We start from the raw sequence: 23,121 nt of genomic DNA, 5'->3' as shown, positions 1-23,121 counted from the left end.
CCAATGTAGATGAAAGAGAATGAAGCTGGTGAATGCATGGCATTACTTTGTTGAAGTTTTTATTGTTTTTTTTTCCTAAAGGAAAGTGTTATAATTTCTGAAATATCAAGTAATTATTGATATTCTGCACACTGCAATTTGTCCTTTTTCTTTGTATTACTCTGGAAAAAAACATTAAATTAAGCAAGATTGTACAATAAAAGGATTAAGCCCATATTTAGATAGGCACAGGTGCTAATACATGTGGGATAATACTTCCAATAAACAATGAAAGTGATTCTCAATGGAACAGAGAGAATTTAGCAGTTTTATTTACTTTTGTATATCTCCCTAGCTCTAATACATTTTAATATACAGTTTTCACATGAGAAACTATGATACTGGACTAGTACAACAACTATTTCTATAATGAAGGCATTATGGTTTTACTTTGGATACCACTGGACATTAATACAATGTAAATTACTTTTATGACAGGAAACTGATGTCAGCAATAATGCATCTTTCACTGACATTAGAAGACTAGCTCTGCAAATATGCATCTATACAAAATGCCATCATTATATACAAGACAGACATAATTATTTCACTTGTCTACATTTAAGCACATGTGGCCATACCAAATAATCCTTTCAATGCAGAAAATTGCTAATTTTGCATTTGACTTTCCTACACATAGAACTTAAAGCAGCTATCAAAAGTTCAGCATTAAATGCCATTATCAAACCAACTGGCATTTGCCTCCAAACCTTGAAGTATTCACCACAAAGTGGTCATTGTATCTTGAAAAGTAGACTTAGCTATCTGTTTTTTTTTTTTGTCCTGCCGTATATGTTTTCAATGTCTTTCTAAACTGTCTATGCACATTAATGTACTTCTGTACTTTTAAGACCTACACACCTTGCTTTATAAACACTAGCATTAATGCTTTCTTCAACTCCTTTACAGCACACAACTGCTGGAGACATTGGCATCATGTTTGTAATTGTCTAGATTTTGCTGTTTGTTTATACTCCACTGATGCATGTGTTTTCTATAATTGGAAACTTAAGGCTACAGTGTAGCTGCTTTTTCATTGCAGATTTAATACTGAAGCATCATTGATCTGTGTTAAGAATGCTTTATAGTGGTTATGCCTAATCCAGAGTGCATCCTTATTTGAGATTATTTAGGCCCAGAGAAGTGGAGGAATGAGACTTACATGTTTTCCTTTGTAGATTCTTCCTTTAGTTTGAGTTTGTGCATTCTCAGCATTAGTGTATATATATATATATATATATATATATATATATATATATATATATATATATATATATATATATATATGTGTGTGTGTGTGTGTGTGTGTGTGTGTGTGTACTCACATTTGTTATACTGGAGGCTTGCCCTCTAAAAACATTTTTGTATTTTTTTTCTTACTTTGGGAGTGTTGCTACTTTGAATTATTGGCCTCCCAGGGTTTTAGACGTTTCAGTTCTGAGTAATCAAGTAATGATAAAACAAAACACAGTTACTCATTGTGAGCACCTTATTCAAGCATTGAGGTTAATATAGCACAATAAAAGGGATATATTTCATATTTCACAAAGATGCCTTCAAGATGGGGTAGATTCTTTCAATTATTAGTAGATGGACAGTCACAGTTTCAATCCACTAACAGCCACTCACTTTCACTGGTTCATAGGGTCATAGGAGCATACTAGGTTAATGACCACAAGAGCCTTTTTAAGCCTAACTATGTATCCCAGATCTTTGACAAGGTCTGGTATCCTTAATAAGTGTAATCAGGGGCTTGGTAGATGAAACATTTATAAGCAGGGGCCTGAGAAATGAGCCATTTAGTCTGCCTGTGTCCATTAGAGACATAGGTGCCAAGTCAGGGATGAATTTCCTGTTCCCCATCCAGTTGTGTGAGTTACACCTGAATTGGAATAGGGAGGAAATATGCTTCACATGGATGGGGAGCCTGTTCCAAAGAATAGGTAGTCTCTGGGATTCAACCATTCCTCAGGATCTGAAGCTATGTGCTTCCTATCACCTGACTCCCATTACAGAAGGAATGGATGGATTTATTAAGTTATCCAAGCCAAAAAAGAATGGCCAACAAAGGTCTTATCTAGCAGATGCTTAGATCATGTCCAGATGGAGTAAAGGGGACAATTTTTTGCAGATTGAGAAGTCATCAGCCAGGACCCATGGAGGTAGCAAGGTTGGAGATAGTAGGAGGCGACACTACATAGATGCTTTGTTTTGATCACATTTAAACTTATACTTATCAAACTTGATTGATGCATGCATAATGTATAACAATTCTTTTAGAAATTTGCAGTTTTTCAAATCTGAGTACCCATTTTGGCATGGTTTTGTTTTCTAACTGTGCAGGAGTCTTATCTCTGAATGTCTTTGCTATGCTTAATGACACTTTCAGGAATGCAGAAGCAGGCCTTCAACTGCAAAATGTGCTTATTATGCATTTAGTTGGAAAAATGCTTAAATCTGCTGCATACTGAATGTTCATAAAAAGCTTCACTTTTCTCAGTAGTATATTTTTGCTACATCAATTGAAATGCAGTAAATAGTACATTTATAGAGAAATGCCTATGTTTCTGCTTCTAATATATATCATCCCTTTGCAGACATGTTTTTTATTTCAATTGAACACTAAAGAAAAATGATTTCCCTATGTTTTCTGCAAACTGAGTATCGTAGAACTTCAGTCATGTTATAATGGCAATACACCTTAATTGTGTCCATTAAGAATACAAGAATAAACCTTTGAAACTACTTGACATTATCAAGGTTCAGTTTTCTAGACAAGATCATTTCAAAGTCAGATACAAGTTCTGTGTAGGTTATTCACTTAAGCATAAAGGTTCCAAAGACATGCATCTGGAGCATTTCTCCCCGAGCCTCCGCTAAAAATTGGCTCTGTCCTAGCTGGACATTCCCAATAAACAAACATTAAATAAATAAATATACAAATAATGAAATAATAGAAAGGAGGAATTTAAATTTTTATAGGCTAGTTCATTTTTAATGGTATTTTTCTGTCTATACAATTCAAGTACTTGAAATATCTCTCAGGAGCAGATATACACATTTTTATTTTGTTTTTCTAATGCAATATATTTAAGAGTATGATAAATATTTTATGTGAACATGTCATGATAAATTAAAAAAAGGAGTATGTGCATATCTGCATGCTGTCAGATTTTAAGGTCTGTCTTGGCCTGTTCTGGGTTTCTACATATTCAGGACTATGAAATTGATTTACAGTTTCTAGCAACATTTTCTAGGCAAAATATTTAGACAATTAGATTTAGATTATACTTCATTTGGGTGCTAGATGCCAGAGTTACAAAACAGCTGCTGATTTTTTGGTAGTCAATGGCCAGTTTTTACAAGTTTCCACAGGCTCACACAAATGCATGTATATATACATAGATAAAAACACACACAAATACACATGTCCAAGCGCTTTTCACCACATTAAAATTGATTTAAAACTGCTTAGTGGTCACTGCAAACATTTTCTTTTTTAAGTTGAACTATTCTGATGCTCCCCCCTGTATTCTATTTATCCATCAAGTCTCCACAGGCCCAATCATTCCTCCTCATGTTCAACTGATTGTTAAAGAAATGGTCCCTGGCAAATCCTGGTTTGACCCTTCAGGCAGCTGTCTGTCTCCAAACAGAGAATGACCTTGCCATGTTTATACTCTAAGACTCACTGGTTATTCACTCTGTGCACATTCTGAAACTCCGAAGGTAGTCTCTCAGTTTTGTCATAGCCCTGCAAGCAGGCCCTCCAAGTATAACAAGAAGATGACTTTATAGACTGCTGATCTCTAAGAGTGACACTACCCCAAATGATTATAGAAGAATGCCAAGGATCAGAAATTAAATATGTGACTCAAGGGGGTTTATAGAAAGGGATTGCTAACTGAGCAGAGCTGGGATGATGTGGTCAGGAAAACACACATGGCTATTTTATAATTTTATAAGTTAAACAATACTTTCCTGGGTAAGTATAGGGAAACAATGCACATTCCAAAAATGATGCAGTCCTCCATATATAGAGACAGATAAAGATATATGGGTGCAGATGCTTCAGTCATCAGTGTGCTTGCTGAGATCTGTTTAGTTGACTGCTATTGGTTGACTAAGCATATTGTTGATATGTGTGCAAGACTGCAGAATTCTTGGGATTTGGAAATATTCCCTTTCCCTGATTTTGTGTGATCTTGGAGTTAGTATATATAATTAGTAGGAGGTTTGGGGGCACAGCCCTCCACATGAAAGGTATAGGGGGGGCTTGCTCCCTCTTCAAAAAATAATGTGTTTTGTATGTGTTATGTTTTGCATGTGCCAAGCTTGTTTCTTTGCATATGTGTAGTAGAATGTCAAAATCGGCATTTTCGATACTTTGTGGTGTCTGTTTGGGATGTCAACAAAAGCTAATATAACCATACATATGTGTGTGTGTGTGTGTGTGTGTGTGTGTGTGTGTGTGTGTGTGTGTGTGTGTGTGTATACATAACATATCATCATTAGATCTGATGTTTTAGTCACACAATACATGTATGATCCTGTTGCATATTGCATTTGCCCCTTGATAGACATTGATATGTACATTTTTGTGGTGAGTCTATTCTACTTATCTAATTTAAATTTGATAATTATTGGATTCCAAAGTTTGAATTAAACAATTTTGGTTTCCTTCCTATTCAGGACTGTAGATCAGAAAAGATTTGAAGTTTTTCTAAGAAATATTTTTTTTTCTGGTAAATGCATCCAATGTAAATATCAACAAACATTCCTTAACACATTCTTTGACTTACAAAGGCAAGTGGTCGTACTCATCATAAATTATTGTTTTCCTACTGACATTTCTGTCCAAGAATTTAAAGATCAGAAAAAAAAAACAATGCAAATATTTGTTGTGATCCAAATCAAACAGAAGCTTAACAGCAGTCAGGCTTAAAGAAAAAATAAAAGCTGCATTAGATATTATTTGATACTAGAGTAGCAACATGGCATTAACGAAAGGCAAAATGTGTGTTCTGTCTTCTAGTGTTTAACATAGTGCAAAAGAAAAATAGTTCATTATTTCACACATAAATTGTCACCTAAGGTAGTCCACTCCTGATAACTCACTCTGACTTTTATTGTAAGTAATTGAAAAATGTTTGGTGAATTTCAGATGTGATTATTTTTCCTGAGGAATACTTTAGGATTTGCTGACAGGCTGCTCCAACTCACTCTCTCCTCAGAAATAATTACTCTCTGACTAGGCACACCTATCACTTCTCACCTAGACTATATTTCAACCTATTACAGAATACCTGTCAGACAGGATTCTTTTCTGATTGTAGGACTGTTATTAATAATATTTTAATATCTTTGAAGGACAGACAACTTTATTTCAGGTCCTTTTCCACAGATTGTCCAACAGAATATGACCCTTCTGTCAAAGTACACCTCTTCCAGCTCAGAACAATTCAATAAATTGTGCACAGAATAAAGAGATGATACTTATTTTTTCTAGTCAGTATTTAAGCACCTTTCACACCCGTGGTGGTGGTGCTGCAGTAGCGTTGTCGCCTCACAGTAAGACGCTGTCCGGTTCGATTCTCAGCTAGAGTGTCTTCTACGTGGAGACATGCGTGAATGGGCGTACCTTCGTTGAAGGTTGTGCATCAGGGCTGGTAACTCGGCATGTAAAAATCAACTAACAATCATTAGCGGACCATAGTTCCGCTGTGGCGACCCCTAACCGGGAAAAAGTTGAAAGACACAACATTTAAGCACCTTTCACAATGTATACCTCATTGGACACTGAGGAATTCAAAGTATATTGCAACAAACAGAAGATGTAATAATTATTTTTCTATGAAGTGCATTAGCTTTAATCATACTTAGAATGGCTGCTACATGTTCTACACAGAGACTCATTTTCAATCTGGGGACATCTTTGATTATCTGACTGTGATCATATAAAAAACATTCTACCTAGAGTATTTCATTTTGCTGCATTATTCATCATCACCTGACTGTGATCAAGTAGCAGAAAAAGTTGTATAACCCAGGTCCATTTAATAGGAAAATATTACAATTTATATCTGATTATGGCGTTTGGCATTAGTACTAGGAAAACAATACTCTGTTGAGCATTAAAATGTTTTGATCCTGAGCCACTTGTTGGTGAAGAGCATGGATGTAGGGCATGGGGTGTGGGGCACAGGGTGTAGGACATGGGATATGGGGCACAGGGTGTGGGACACAGGATGTGGAGCATGGGGTGTGGGACACATGGTGTGGGACAAAGCGTGTGGGGCATGGGATGTAGGGCACAGGGTGTGGGGTACAGGGTGTGGGACTCAGGGTGTGATCACACTATCAGTCACGAAGGATCAGGAAAAGATTGATGGAATGAGTGAACTAACAGGCAGGAAGCAGGATAAGTTGATTCTCGATGCCAAGGTAAATGGATAACCAGGCTAAATTTAACAGTACTCTTGCAGAATGACCTCCTGTGACCCACTGTTGAAAGCATGAGATATTGGCAGAGTGTTTCAAACAGATATTCATTGCATATTAAGGAGGAAAAGTTCATTCATTTAAATATTCTAGCAACAGAAATCAAAGTAAAATATAGTGAAGAGTGGGTACAGTGAAGCAAGGGAGTGTGAGAGAAGGTAAAGCTGGATAGCAAAAACTAATTATAGAGGAACTTTTCATCATAACTATGTATTTAGGCACTTGCAAAGGTCACTGTTTTCTGAAATATTTGCTGATATCTTGTGGTTTGAGTAGTGGACTCCAGGAGGAAGAAATAAGATGAAATCTGATTGACAATTCTGACAAAGGAGAGCAATATTTTTTTTTTTTCTGCAATGGATGTATCAACTGATGGCTATTGAGAGAGCAGTTCTGCACCAAGAACAGTGGAACTAGTTGACCAACATATAACTATGGCATCTATTTTTTTTTTTTTTTTGGACAGCTGGTTAAAATGAGTACTGAATTGTAAAGAATTTATATCAAACCATCAAATGATCTCTTCATTGAACTGATTTTCTTTGAGACCACAACATCGAAGAATTCATTCAGAGAATGTTAATTTTGCCGACTCCCACTTCATTGAATTACCAAAGCTGGCCAACATCACAGACAGTATCCTAACACAGAAAATAAGTACATTAAACACAAAACTACACTCTCCAAACTCAACAAACATACCATATAAACTAAATTACTAAAGTGCACAATAGTACCCATGAAATGTATTTATACAGCAGCTTTACTTAGCAGATAGACTTTTACTATCATGCTTTGTAATTCATTTTAATGCAATCTGCTTATAAAAGTATATTGCATAAAACATTATATTTTTTAAGGTTAATGTAAAAACTCACAGATGTACATCAAGTGTTGTTATATTTTAATATGTAAGCTCTTTCTTTGCACAATATTTCACACTAACCGATGACGTAATTCCGCAGTATGTATTGGTGTCTTAGCAGCTGCCCAACTAATGTAATTTGATGAGTTAATATTCAATAGTATAAACATTCACTGAAGGCATTCTTCAATGTTGTGGTCTTGATGAATAGCAGTTCGATGAAGAGATCATTTGCTGATTTGATATAGACCCAATTGTAAGAGTAGATAGTGATGGCAGGGGCAAAAAGGAAGGAAACAATAGATGGCTTACCCACATATTTACACTTACCCTACATGCTTTAGAGATGGAATCAGGTACTAGTGCAGAGGATTAGCAGGTAAACTGATGGTAACGATAGGAACAGAAGGAAATGAATAGTATGGTAGGCATACCAGAAAATACCTGAACTTTTAAGCTGCATAAAATGTATTCATATGCAACTTACATGATATACTGGCCAGAAGGAGTGTACACTACATCCTTGGCAGCACTTAATGATTCTTTTGTAAATACAGCAGTACTACTTAAGAAGCTGCTTGAAACAACTGCGAATGGCTTTAGTCTTCAGAGCAAGATAAAGGCTTTAAACTAGTAAAAAGCTTGTTGTTGAAGCTCCAGTCACTATATTTTATGACACCTCTCAACCAGTCACTTTGCAGGCTGATGAGTGCACTGTATCTTAAGGAGAATAAATCTATGGGAGCAACCATGTTGATGATAATACATCCAGTTCATATCTTCTGTGATGACCCACCACTGCCAACCAATATGTGACGTGCATATCCCACTTCTGGGCCAGTAATCAAGAAGCCTCAAACCTCACCACTGGCATCTGTAGGGGGATGTTCACTGGGAGGATAATAATAATATACACAATATTTCCATATGTAGCTCTCTGCATCAAGTGCAGTTTCCCTTAAGAGCATACAGAGACCACAGTCAGTCCAGGGCTGGGTCCTCTTTCTCCATATCCCCAGTAAGACTCCCCACTGGCATAGCTATAGAGTTGAGATCTCAGTTGAGTGTCCAGGCCAAGGCCTCCAGCACTCTCTCTATCCAACCAGTGCTTCATGTCCCTGCCCAAGTAGCTGACACTCACACTTTTTGAGATTTGATCTACACACACACACACACACACACACACACACACACACACACACACACACACGCACACACACACACACACACACACACACACACACACACCTGGGAAAGGCTGACACAGATTGACTAGCTATGCCCCTTCTGCCCAAACTATAAGGTAGTTATGACCTGCCACCAGACACTCCTGCCAGCTACTTTAAAGCTCTTCCAAGGATACCCTGTATACTGAATTAAATTAATATTAATACACATGGTAGTTTGACCAAGAGCAAGGCTGTAAGGAGTGGCCTACACAGTGTTACCAAATAAATATGCAAGTACTCTCAAAACTTAAATATTTCTATAATGCTCAGCCACAATAAAAGGTTTAAATATATTTAATAATAAATAATAAAAGAATGAGAAAATACTAAGTATATATTCACAGTGACATTAGAGTTCAGAATCACAGGAAATATTTAAAACAACATTGATGGACAGTCTCATACAAATAAAGAAAAATAATATCTAAATTAAGCTTCACTATAGTCTGGACTGAATCTAAGAGAATTATACTATTCCCTAGTAACTTACTTACTAGAACAAAGCAGATGATGTGGTGAATGGTTCTTCTTCTTGTCAGGCCCAAGACAGAATGCATTCTGCTCTTTCTCACTCTCTAAGAGACTTCTCAAAATAATATCTAAAATATTACTGCTGGGAAAGTTTACAGAATTACTTAATTTCTGGTAATCTCACTTCTGGATCCCAGGAAAAGCCCCCATTGCTGGCAGCTGGCAGCATTTAGCACCTATCCGTAAACATACACACACAAGGCCTTTTGCTCAGATCTGTTGAGCTTCTGGAGGTCATAAAACAACTAAGCATTTCTACTCTTACTCAATGGCAATTAATTCACCCCAAAGACAATACAGACAGCTTCCTAATATAGCCTTTGTGCCTCTGACTGGCTTAAAACCTGTGAGATAGCCTCTTTATGGCCTAGCCTATAAAGTGATTTAATTTCAGATATTATTCTTAAGTTTGCTGAACTGAGGTTAACCCTCTAGTTTCCCCTGTTAAAACTGATATATTTAAACAGTTACAACAGTGCATGTGCATTTCTGTTCTCTGCAGCAGGCACATTGTGGTTATATTTCAAATACAGCACTTTACAAATACATTTTCAACACACACATCTGTAGAAAACAGTTTGATATACACATTACATACAGTTCTAATACATTTGCAACACAAGCATCTTATATAAATCATTTTGTTAGTCACCAATGGCATGTAATTATTTATAAAATTCCAGCTAGCTGTGCTGGCAATACCTCCTTTCATCACATCTTCTAATATTTTCGTAAACATGATTATATTCTGTCAGTCTTACTAATCATGCATTTGCCACTTGGAGACCAAGGCATTTAGCTAAACTCTAGTTTAAATCTCAATAAGCTGGTGTAGTTTCCCAAGATCGCAATTTTTCTAGATTTAAAAAATATGTAAATATGTGTTCTTGAAGTTTATAACTTGCAGTATACAGGCTGTTTACATACACTTTAATGACATATTTGAAAAATGTATATCTGCAACACAGAAGTTTATATCTAAAGCTATAGACATAATAAATTGGCAACATATGAACCACAATGATAGCTAGAGGTTTACAGTCCTTACATGCTCAGCTTTGCAGCCTTGTGTGTTGCCTTTGAATATCCTGAATGACAATAACTTACATTTGCTAAGGTTATAAAGCTGGTTCCCTGAACTAATTTTATCTAAACTCTCTGTACATCATCATCGACACTTGTCATTATATCACCCATTAAATACAATTAGCATAAGCTATGAAAAGTACAATACTTCCTAAAAAATTCAACATGCAGAATTTGAAAAAAATAAGGTACAGGTATGAACCCTATGGAATTCTTTGATTAAATCCAAACTGTACTCTACACTATTCTTTCCACCAGATTCACCACTCAAAATGAAAGAACAAATCAGATAGTCAACAGAAAACGGGTCTATATTACCGTGTCAAAAGACACGTTCGCTGAACACATCTTAATCGACACGGAAATATTGAGTTGTCAAAAACCAGAACAGCTAAGTAAACAAATTTTTTTTCCCAGGGGGAAAAAAAATTGCTTGCCCATGCAGAAACAAAACAAACTTTCAAACCCTACATTGTGGGGGGGGGGGGGGCTCACCTAATTAAATATATCAACTCCGAGATCACACTACAGTGGGGAAAAAGGCAAATCCCCAATGATGGCTGAGCGATTTTTCTCCCCTGGGAAAAAATTTGTTGACTCGGCCATTCAGGTTTTTGACAAGTCGATATTTCTGTGTCAATTAAGACATGTTCAGCGAACATGTCTTTTGACATGGTAATATAGACCCACAGAACACTACTTCATGAAGATTTTTGATTAAATAGTCAATGCAATCAATGGTATAACAGAAATCATTGTAAATCATTTCTACCTGTAGGTTATTCCCAGAAGCAGGAAGTATGAAATTAGATAATTTACAGAAAGTTAACCAGTAAAGTCTCTTAGAAAACATATTTGGTTTTAGAGTTGATTGATTCCCTTTGAATTTTAGGGAAAGATGCTTACTCTTTTTTAATAGTTGCCTGTTTCCATTGACTATTTAGACAAAATGCTATGTTTTATAGTTTTTCCATGGTTAAGCTGTTTAGTTTCACAGCAAGCACATTTTCTTTCTTTGGCAATAATCATCTTTCTTATTGGAGATACAAATTAATCATCAGCCTCCCACACAGAGAGAAATAGTGGCCATCAACTCAATACATTCTGGACCATAAACTGAATTTTTTTTTTTTTTTTTTTTTTTTTTTTATGAGAGTCCAGTCAGGACAAGTAGAAACGTACTAAATGCCTGAAGTCCAAAACTAAAACTATGTAAATATGGTTGCTTCTCTGTCTGTATATGCAGTCCTTGACAGACATGCTGCTCCTCTCCTCTCTTATGTTCTATTCTTTGATTATCATCTGTGCTGTCTTTTGCTCTGCTGACTTGCAGCACAACACAAAAAGCCCAAACCACTCATTAACTGCCCTTAACATAACAGCATCTATCCCAAAGGAACAAAACAAAAGGAAATGAGCCACCTGACAGTTGGGAACTGGTTGAATTATGCTTCTGTCTCGTGAAAAGACACCTATTTGAACGCACCCAGCAGGTTCATTCTCTGCAGCTATGTTCTCAAGTCTGCTTTAATAAGCTATAGTCTGGAAATTGGAATACAATAATAAGAAGATGACAATCCTGCTTCTTCCTCTGCACTGGACCTCTCTGTGTTGTTCATCTCTCTGATATGTTCATAAGTAAGTATTTTTCATTCATGGTTATTGATTCTTAGTATTCACTTCTTTCTATATGACAACATTGGTTCATTTGCCATATTTATTTGTAGGAAATATGTCATGAGCATAGTAACCAGCTATGATTTGTAATAGCAGCCACCATTTCACACTCATATGAGCTAGTGTATGTCAAGCATCCATAACAATGGACAGCACACTAGCTCACTGGTAGAAGTTCTGCATCACAATTCTAGGGGCCTGGTGTTTACTTTAAAAGCCTGACTTCTATAGCTTCAGAGGGGAAAACAAACAGTGCTGGGGCTGCCATAATAATTAAAAAACAATTTAAGGAAAAAATACTTAAAACCAAAGCCGACAAGGAGGGAAGATGGTGTTACTTAACATTTAGTAGTCCTACAATACCAAAACCTATAATGGTACTTAATGTTTACACACCCTGTAATAACCGACAACACTTTTTTATGTCATTATACCCAACCTTAAACCAATTTAAAGATCACTACCTAGTGATTGGAGGTGACTGAACACATATCAAAACCCAGAAAAGGGCAAATCTAATCTGACCAAATCACATAATAAACAAGCCACATTAGCCCTTAATGAACTCAAACACGATTTCAAACTCTATGACCCTTTTAAATATGGGAACTGTGCAGATAAAACAGGGAAATTCACATTCTATTCACAATGCCACAAAATGTGGTCAAGGATAGACTTCTTCTTAATCTCTGACATATTCATTAACATGGACCCAACAATAACTATACATACCAGGTTCTTTTCAGATCACTCCAAAATCACACTGAACATTAACTGGGACAAAAAGATATATTTATAGAATAGGGGTCATAATTGGTCATTAAACCCTAATTTACTTTCCAAAATGGATGTAATAAAAGAAACAGAAGCAATACTAAAAAATAGCTCTTACAAATATCACTAACTCCCAAGTACCAACTGACATAGAATGAGCTGCAAGCAAAGCACAAATTAGAGGACTGTTTATCAAAAAAGCAGCATACTATAAAAAAATACAACTGAAAGAGGAGCATATACTGAAAGGGAAAATAGAGTATCTTGAAAAAGAACTAATAAATAACCCTAAGAACCAAAAAGAAGCAGAACTTTTAAAACTGCAAAGGGATCTATATATGTTAGAAACCAGGAACTTATATTTTTATGAAGCCAGAATGTTAGCCACTTACGCAGAAGAAGCTCAAATACCATCTAGAGCTCTGGCCAGAATTATCTCCCAACACAAAAATGCCTCCAATATATCAGAAATAAACTACAGAGACAAAACTACACAAAAAATGAAGACATTATTAAAACATTTGAACAAATATACTCTCAAATATATGGAGCACAAATACTACAAACCTCAAAGGAAGATAGAACTCTTTTCCTCCAAAAACTGAAATTCCCTAAACTCAATTTAGACCAACAAAAAAAAACTAACTGAACCAATATCCATCAGTGAAATTATTACAACAATCAAACACTTAAAAGTGCATAAGGCTCTGGGTCCGGATGGACTCACATCAGAATTTTACAAAGCATTTTCCCCCTTGATAGCCAAACTACTATACTATACACTGAATTACATAATAAACTGTAAAATAAATGATATATACTTTAATGCCTCTAAAACCATCTTTATATTAAAAGAACACACAGACCCCAAAAACCCTGACAGCTACAGACCCATCTCCCTCTTAAATATAGATACTAAAATATTCACCTCTATACTTGCAAACAGAATGAAAAATCTGATAGAGAAAATCATTTCCCCAGAACAATCTGGTTTTACACCACATAGACAGACTAGTGATAATACATTAACATTAGATGCACTAATATCCTATGCTAACCGATACAATATCAACATCTACACAATGGTAGTGGATGCCCACAAGGCATTTGATAGGGTTAATTTAGAATTCTTATTCCAAACACTACCCTACTTTAATATACCCAATAACTTCATTCGGATCATCCAAACTCTTTATAGCAACCCATACACATCTCTATATATAAATAAAACTTGGTCAAATAGGATTCTAATAAAAAATGGAAGAAGACAAGGATGCCCATTATCACCCTTCCTGTTTAACCTATACCTAGAACCGCTCTTTCTATACATTAAACAAAATACATACCACAATCCTCCATCAATACACAACTTCAAAATATACCTCACTGCATTTGCGGATGATCTGAACATATACTGCACTACACCAAATTCAGATATAAACAAAATAATAGCTGCAACTGAGCATTTCTCGACTATGTCTAACTACAAACTAAACCTCAATAAAACTAATATTTTCCCCCTAAAAACACCCAAACACATCTCACTAATACCATTGTTAAACACAATAAAAATAAAAGAAGAAACTAAATATCTGAGAATCAACTTTTTCCAGAATAACAAAGACTTCTACAAACACAATGTAAACCTTAAATGGCAAAATATAATGCAAGACTGTAAAAAATGGAACAACCTAAAACTACCATTGTTGGCCAAAGTATCAATAATCAAAATTAACATTTTACCTAGACTAATGTATATATTCATGACATCACAGACAACAATACATAATAAATTCTTCAAACAAATTCATACCTTCCTAGCAAAATTTAATTGGGAACCCAAAAAAAACAGAATCTCCTATCCAAAATTAACACTCCCCAAAAGCAAAGGAGGACTAAATCTACCAGATTTTAAAATGTACTACTCGATCATTAACACTAACAGAATATTAAGAATAGCTGAACATAACCCATCAATGGAAAATTGGTCTCCTCTTTGGGTGACAATCTATTATAGATATATTAAAGCTCTAGGTTTCAATCCCAAAGCACTTCCATTCCTGAAGCAGAAAGAAATGCAAACTTATAACATTATAGAGCCCTTAAAACATTCTATCAACTTAGCGCAAAAACTCTTTCAATTCTTGAACCTTAGACAAGCCATGACAATACTGCAACCCCTTCATAAAAACCCAGATTTAAAAATAAACAATAAGATGCTGGACTTAATCCCTTTTCCCAGACTGAAAGATAAAACAATCCAATCTATTTATCCCTACCTTAACTGTTCAATACAAGAAATGAGGACCAAATTAGACCTCCCTAAATCACACACAATAATCCTAAGACAAATCAAAGAACTGTGCTCCAGTTACCTCCAAAATGGTACTGTAACCAATAGTGACATAGAAACTTGTAGCAGGTTTTGGAAAACTATTATCACAACAAAGAAAACTATTACTAATTCATATAAAATGATAAATTAAATCAAATACCAGAAAGACCTCCTTTTCTCTAACTACTGGAGAAAAATTAAACCATCCATAGATGATCAGCAAATAAGCCAGGCAATCAATCTAACACTTAAGATTATACCCCTCAAACAGTTAGCATACACTCAGCTCATGATCAATAATAATGCTTATTTTACACCTGCAATCCTACACAAATTTAACACATCAAAATCACCTTTCTGCCCACACTATAAGGACCAGATAGCTGACTTAATGCATGTATTTTGGAGTTGTAAATGTGTCTATAAACTCTGGAACTCTCTCAAGGTTCAATTACAAAAAACAGGTGATCAAACATCATTAACTTGGGAATTCACTCTATTACACATTCTCCCACCCAACATACCAAGAAAACAAGCAAATACACTTTTAACAATTTTCCTACTAATGAAACTATATATAGCTTTTAAATGGCTAGATACGATAAATATCTCTTGGCAGGGTTTTAAACATGTAGCTATACAACACCTTTTAGCTCATAAAATAGTAATAGATAAAAGAAACAAAAACATGAAATCCAGAGAAATTTGGGAACAAACCTTTAATATCATAATAGCATAATTCATCACACAGCAACTTAGAAATACACTATAATGGAACCAAAGAACACATACAAGTTCAGATATTAAATAATAACTTGGATATTATAAATGTATATACTGTCTATATAACTGTGGAACTAACAGTGAAAGCATCTATGTACATAGTATAAATAGATATATTGTACGACCTATATCCTGTGGTATTTGACATCAATGTATATATACGGTCATGTTGTAAGATAGATTTTATTTGTGACATTTATTAATGTAAAAATAAAAATAAAAATTATTGACAAAAAAAAAAAAAAAAAAAAAAAGCCTGACTTCTGCACACTGTTTGTCTGGGGTTTGCTGATTAACTCCATGTACTCATTTTCCTCCCACCTCCCAAAACATGAAGTTTGATTGACTATTTTGAATTCTGTGTATGTGTGCGTGTGTGTGTGTGTCTGTGTGTGTGTGTGTGTGTGTGTGTGTGTGTGTGTGTGTGTGTGTGTGTGTGTGTGTGTGTGTGTGTGTGTGTGTGTGTGTGTGTGTGTGTGTGTGTGTGTGTGTGTATATATATATATATATATATATGGTTCTACCTCACTTCAACGACACGCCGGAACATCGACACGAAAACCGAGAGCACCAGAAGATCGAAAGCTGAGAAGACCGACACAACGGGACCCAGAAGATCGACAGTGGAGAAGACCGACCCGACGGATGAAAGCACCGACGCCGAGGATGCCGACATGGGGAAAGGCTGTGTAAGTATGCGGTAGTGACGGACGTTAGGTGCGAGTAAAAGGTAAGTGTGGATATTGACGGTCTGTGGGGATAGGGGTGTTAAGTGAGTTAGGGTTAGGGAGCCGGGTCAGGTAAGTGCGTAGTGATTGTTTGGTTAGGGGCGGATAAGTGAGTTAGGTTAGGAGCCGGGTCAGGTAAGTGCGTAGTGATTGTGTTTGGGTTAGGGGCGGGATAAGTGAGTTAGGGTTAGGGAGCGGTCAGGTAAGTGTGTAGTGATTGTGTTTGGGTTAGGGGCGGGATAAGTGAGTTAGGGTTAGGAGCGGCCAGGTAAGTGTGCGGTAGTGACGGACCTTAGGGTTAGGGTTTGGGTTAGGGTTGTAGGTAGTTGTGTATGTGAGGTTTAGTGTGGGTTTGTAGGGATTTTGGTGTGCTTGTGTTATATGTGGTTTTGGATGGGAATGTGTTTTGTTTGTTGATTGTGGTGTGTGAAGTGTATGAGGTTTCGTGTTTGTGTACCGTCGGTTATTTTGTTGTCGGGCATGTGGAATTTCGTGTTTTTGTACTGTCGGTTATGTGGTTTCGGTGATTGCGTTGTCGGTGTTTTGGTGTTTCGGTTATGTGAGGTAGAACCATATATATATATATATATATATATATATATATATATATATATATATATATTTAAGTGTATATCTGGGGTCTATATTATATTCTCGAAGGCCGACAATATCGAAGCTGATATTGTCAACATGAGAGTAGCGAAAGCGCACATCGAACGTGTAAACGGAAATCTCCATAAGGGTAGATTTCTGTTTACTGCAATGTAGTGCGGCCTTGGAGTTGATATATTTAAGTAGCGGGTGGTGTTAGGGTACTTTTTTCTTTTGTTGTTTTTATAAGTTCAATGTTTGAAAACATCGACTGTATGGTGTCAGCCATATGGTGCTCGATGTTTTCAACCGTCGATCTTATAATATAGACCCTTATATCTGTGTGTGTTTGTGTGAATGCAGGGCAGACTATCACTAGTACAGAATATTGGCAAGTATTCTTTGAGTGTAATTTGGTAACTAAACAGTATTCTGACTGTACAATATATCAGCTCAAACAAAGCAGAATAATTATGTGTTAGTAAAATTGTGGATTAAGGTAAAAGATGATATTAGTGGTTTGAAGGTTTTCTTATTGAAATCATTACTGTTGTATGTTTCTTATGTTCATTGGCAGTGACTTCTGTGACACCCCTGCACTGGTCCTGTCGGTACTCAAGAAGCCTCAGTCCTCACCCTTGGTAAAGGTGAGGGACATACACAATGGGCAGATGACAAGTACACAAACAGTAAAGTACAATTTCCCTTAAGAGCACACAGAGATCACAGTCAGTCTGAGGCTGGTTTCTCCTTCTTTCTCCAGATCCCCAATAAGACTCTCCACTGGCACAGCTATAGGCTTAAGATCTAAGCCATGACCAGCACCATCTCTGTCTAAGCAGTGCTTCATGTCCCTACCCAAGTAGCTGACACACACACACACACACACACACACACACACACACACACACACACACACACACACACAACACACTTTGAGATTTGATTTATATATAAACACACATGCCTAGGGAAGGCTGGCACAGCTTTACCAGCTATGCCCCCTTCTGCCCAGATTATAAGGTGGTTATCACTGCCACCACCCCCTACTTATCAGCTACTTAAAGGCCCATACAAAAAGTGACCAATCCTGCTGTGTAATATTACTATTATCCAAATGGTAAGTGTGACCAAGACCAAGGCTATTTAGGAATGGCCTATACAGTGTCACCAAATACATATGCAAGTACTCTAAGAGCTTAAATATCAACAAACCAGCCACAAAGATAGGTTTGAATATATTTAATAATAAATAATAAAAGAACAAGACAATACTCAATCAACACAGTAACTACAGAGTTCACAATCACAGGAAATATTTTAAAACAACATTGCAGGACAGTCTCAAATAAATACAGAAAAACATATAAACTAATCTTTACTATATTTCTATCTATTTGTAAAAGATATCACAGTACCCTAGTTACTTACTATTAGCAAGGCAAATGCAGATGAGTGGATATCCTTGCTAGGTCGAAGACAAGATACAAAATGCCCAGTCTCTCAGACAGCTCACAAATTAATATCAAAACATTACTGCTGGGTTAGCCTGGTTGACATCACTCTTTATCAACTGCCTTTAGTTCCCAGGCTAACAAAATCTTAACAAAATTTAACATTTCTCTGCGAAAAATACATATCTCTCAGATGTTTGCTCAGAACTAGAAATCATAAAAAAATTAAATACTTTTACATTTTAGACCTAGTAATTACTTCTTTCCAAGACAAGAGAAAGAAACTTCTAGCTCTAGACATTGTGTCTGCTTGTTGCACTGAAACTACTTTTTATTTCACACCGCAAAGCACTTTTAATTTCAACTTATTTTCTTAAAGTTTTGCAGGTTAACTATGTGTGCTCCAGCTTCTACTATTAAAACATACACTTGCACAGGTATATAGTTTATATGCATTTCTGTTTTCTTCCAGTAGGGTACACTGTGGTTACATTCTTGAAGCTCAGTACATAACATACAGTTCCCTTACATTTGTAAGGCAACATATGAATCATATTAATATTCACAAATGACATATGATTATTTACAAAATTCCAGCTAGCTGGGCTGGCAGCATCACAACTTCTATTCATAGGGAGATATCTCGCATCTGCGAGTTTGTGCCACCACACATTTATTATATTTAACTCTAGGGGCTGGGGGGAGGGCTTGACCTATCCTGCAAAATATACTTATTTTGGTGTTTTGTTTTATTTTTGCAGTTTTGGGGGTTTGAAAAATTCTTGAGATCGCTATTTTTATCATTCAGGATTTTGTATACACAATGTTTTTGTTCCATTTAGTATATAATTCCATTATATGTATAAACTGTGTTTATGAATGCATGCACAAATACACACATAGATCAGCAGGCAAACAGATGGAACATGAGGGAATACATATGCCCAAATTAAGCAAAAAAATTCATATCACTAGAAAAAAGGAGCTATATATTATTTGCCTTAATAAAATATCCCCATCCATTATAATTTAGAGCATTTATTATAACTGTAATTGACTTAATATTGCTACAACTCAAGTGCTCTAAGTTGCACTGCATCTGAATTGTTTGTGTGTTTTACCTGCTTTTCTGTATATATAGACTTTTCTGTATATGTAGACTTGCTGCTTATTCTGCTGTATTTACTGCCTAAATCATTTTTCAGTTGTGCACTTGCCTTGCTTCATTTAAAAAGTTTTAGATTGCTAGTTTTGTAGAGTTTTAATTGCATTTACTGTTTAGGACTTAGCCTTTTCTGTGTTTATTTACTGTATTATTGCATTGTTTAGACTGTTTCTTGTTTGCTCATTTCACACCTTTCCTAGCCAGTCCATATCCCAGGCTTTGCTTGTCTCAGGACTTTATTTTCTGTGTTCAGAGCTATCCAGACCTTGCTGTGGTAGAGGGAAGTCCTACTGCTTACCAGTGGTAGTGGTGAGCATTGTACTGCCTATCTAACACTAGAGGAGTGGTTTCCAGATTTGAAATTGTATTAGCCTTTTTGGGCTGATTTCTATCCCTTTCAACTTCCTGGCTTAAAAATGCGTGTGTTTGCACATTTTTCGCATCGTGCAGCACTACGAGTCTGCAGTTAAACTATTCCAGGTGCCAGAAAGTCTGCTCTTCAAATTTTCCCTTAGAACTAGCTGGTTTCTCAGTAGTAGCACTAAAATATGAACCCCTGTGACTAGCACTTGCTCTAGAACCTGCTGGAAAGTACTAGGAAGCCTGAAACTGATACAAGCACTCAACTCTCCTTGTCAATAAGGATAAATTATTCATAGGCACTAAACAGCTTATAACTGCAAAGTACCTTGCAAAGGTAAGGAAAAACAGCTCTTAAACTTTACAAAAAAAGCACCTAAACAGGCATGTTCAAGGGTCAGCTTCCAGTGATTTCTCCTGTCCACCTGGTGAATCTGGGCATATTGGGGCAATGTGGCAACTGCCTCATGTACACAGACAATCCTCTCCTCCTACCACCCAACACTACAACCTGCGAGAGATGCACTTACATAGCCAAACTGGAAGCAAAGCTCTCTCCGACCAAGAATGTGCTAGACAGCCAAGAGGAAAAGGTTAACACCTGCAGTACACCTCTAGCAACTCATAGCCATTCAAAACCCACACCATCAACACCCACACATAGTGACACTAAACCCACATATGCAGAGGCCCTTAACATTAACCTGTCCAAGCAAAAAGGACATCCAAAGCTGAAAAATCAAACAAACACCAGTCACAATCAAAGTGACACATAGCTCACAACACCAGTGTGCCACCCAACAGCCCCTAAGGCAAGACAATGTACCCAACCCTTTAGTCATAGGTGACTCTAGTCAGGCACACTGGATGTCCCACTCACCAGGCTGAACAAGGAGAAAATTACAGTCAGCTGCCTGTCGGGTGCCAGGATCCACCACATAACGCATGCACTCAAGTCACTCCACAACAAGTACAAATACGACTCTGTCATTGTCCATGCTGGAGTGAATGACTTGAGATGTACCTCTCTGGACTACATGAAAAGAGACATGGAAGAGCTCTTGGATCATGTGGCCCAGGCAGGTATGACTCTAGCCCTGAGTAGCATCCTGCCTTCACCCAGAATGACACCACAGTACAAGGACAAAATGATTGACTTCAACAATTGGCTAAGCTTCTGCTGTCATTCAAAGTGGATCCAGTATCTGTCTGCTTGGGATGACATGATCGACAAACCACAATGCTTTGCCAGAGATGGTCTGCCCCTGTCACCTCTGGGATTCAGGTTACTGGCTAAAACTCTTGCCACCCCTATAGTGCCCTTTTTAGGCAAGGTTCAAAGGATAAAACCACCACCATAACTGATACAAGCATGCAAAATCTGAAGGTAATGCTACTCAATGCTAGAAGTCTAAATCTCAAAATGCACTCTCGAGACACTCCTAAAAATGGAGAACATCGATATCTGTACAGTAACTGAGACCTGGTTCAAGGATCCAGAGAGCACCCCTGCAATACCAGGCTACAACTCTTACCACACTTTTTGGCCATAAAACCAAGACCAAAACACTAAAAGTGGAGGAGTGTCCATATTCACCAAGGATATTCACACCTCCAGGCTAGTTGCCCAACACAATGCATCTGAAATTCTCCAGGTGCAACTAACACTAGGTAAGACTGCAATCCAAATTATAGCTTGCTACAGATCCCCCACCATGCCCCAAGATTCTCACTACACCTTTCTAAGCATACTGGAAAATATTAAGATACAAGCAAACACCCTAATACTGGGTGATATCAACTACCCTGCCATTAACTGGGAAAACTACTTGGGTACCAACTCCTTTTCCCAACGATTCCTGGAATTCATAAATTCCAACGCCCTGGATCAACTAATCCATTGTCCAACCAGGGGCTCCAATATCCTAGACCTGGTCATTACCAACATGGGAGATAGATGTTCCACACCAGTGGTCACCCCCTCATTGGTCAGGTCTGACCATAAGCAAATCACCCTTGACATCCACATCCCACTCCCACTCCCACCCCCCAGTAAGGAAACCTCCATAAAAACCTCTCCAAAGCCAACTTCATGCTACTGAAGTCAGAAGTGACAAACTTCATGACACCCATGCAGACGGGATCTGAAAGTTCAACTGCAGAATCCTACACTAAGGCACTGTACACCCACATCCACTCATGCATGAATCGTGCCATCCCAAATAGAACCAAGATGCTCTTCTCCAAAAAAAGGAAGCCAATCTGGTGGTCCCCTACTATAAACAAACTATACAACAGAAGGAAGAAACTGTTGCAGAAAAGAGGAAAATCCCAAGATGCAAAAAACTCCCTCACTAGCCGAAGTAAGAAGCTGAGATCCCTCATAAAATCCTCAAAAGCTAGTTACGAAAATAAAATTGCCAAAGATTCCAAAGACAACCACAAGGCATTCTATAGTTATGTCAAGAATCTTAATGGCAATGCTCAGATCTCCTCTGAGCTACAACAGAATGGCTAAATATACTGATCCAAAGGATATTGCCAATATCCTGGCAGATCAATTTAATGCCAACTTCACCCCCCTCTCACCCCCTAAAGGGCCCATTTCAATACCAAATGATTGCCAAATTCCGGTAATCACAGCTACACAGGTAGAAACCGCACTCTCCAAAGCTAAGAATACAGCATCCATGGGACCAGATGACATCCCAGGCTGTTTACTACATGAACTACCAAATGAACTGGCACCTCACCTAAGTGTCATGTTTAATCATAGCCTCACCTCAGGCTTCATGCCCACTGAGTGACGCACAGCTACAGGTATTCCACTCCACAAGGGGGAATCCGCCTTGGATCCTGGGAACTACCATCCCTTCAGTCTGACAAGCCTGATCTGCAAGGGCATGGAATGCATTATCATGGAACTTATAAACAAAGACATTGGCAACCTTCAAACACTGGAGCCCACCCAGTTTGGTATTGTGAAGGGCCGATCATGTCTCT

Source organism: Protopterus annectens, chromosome 17.part0 (genome assembly GCF_019279795.1).
Source record: "Protopterus annectens isolate FY-2018-M chromosome 17.part0, PAN1.0, whole genome shotgun sequence".
Lineage (NCBI taxonomy): Eukaryota > Metazoa > Chordata > Ceratodontiformes > Protopteridae > Protopterus > Protopterus annectens.
The sequence above is the reverse complement of the archived record's forward strand: the minus strand, read 5'-3'. Positions refer to the sequence as shown.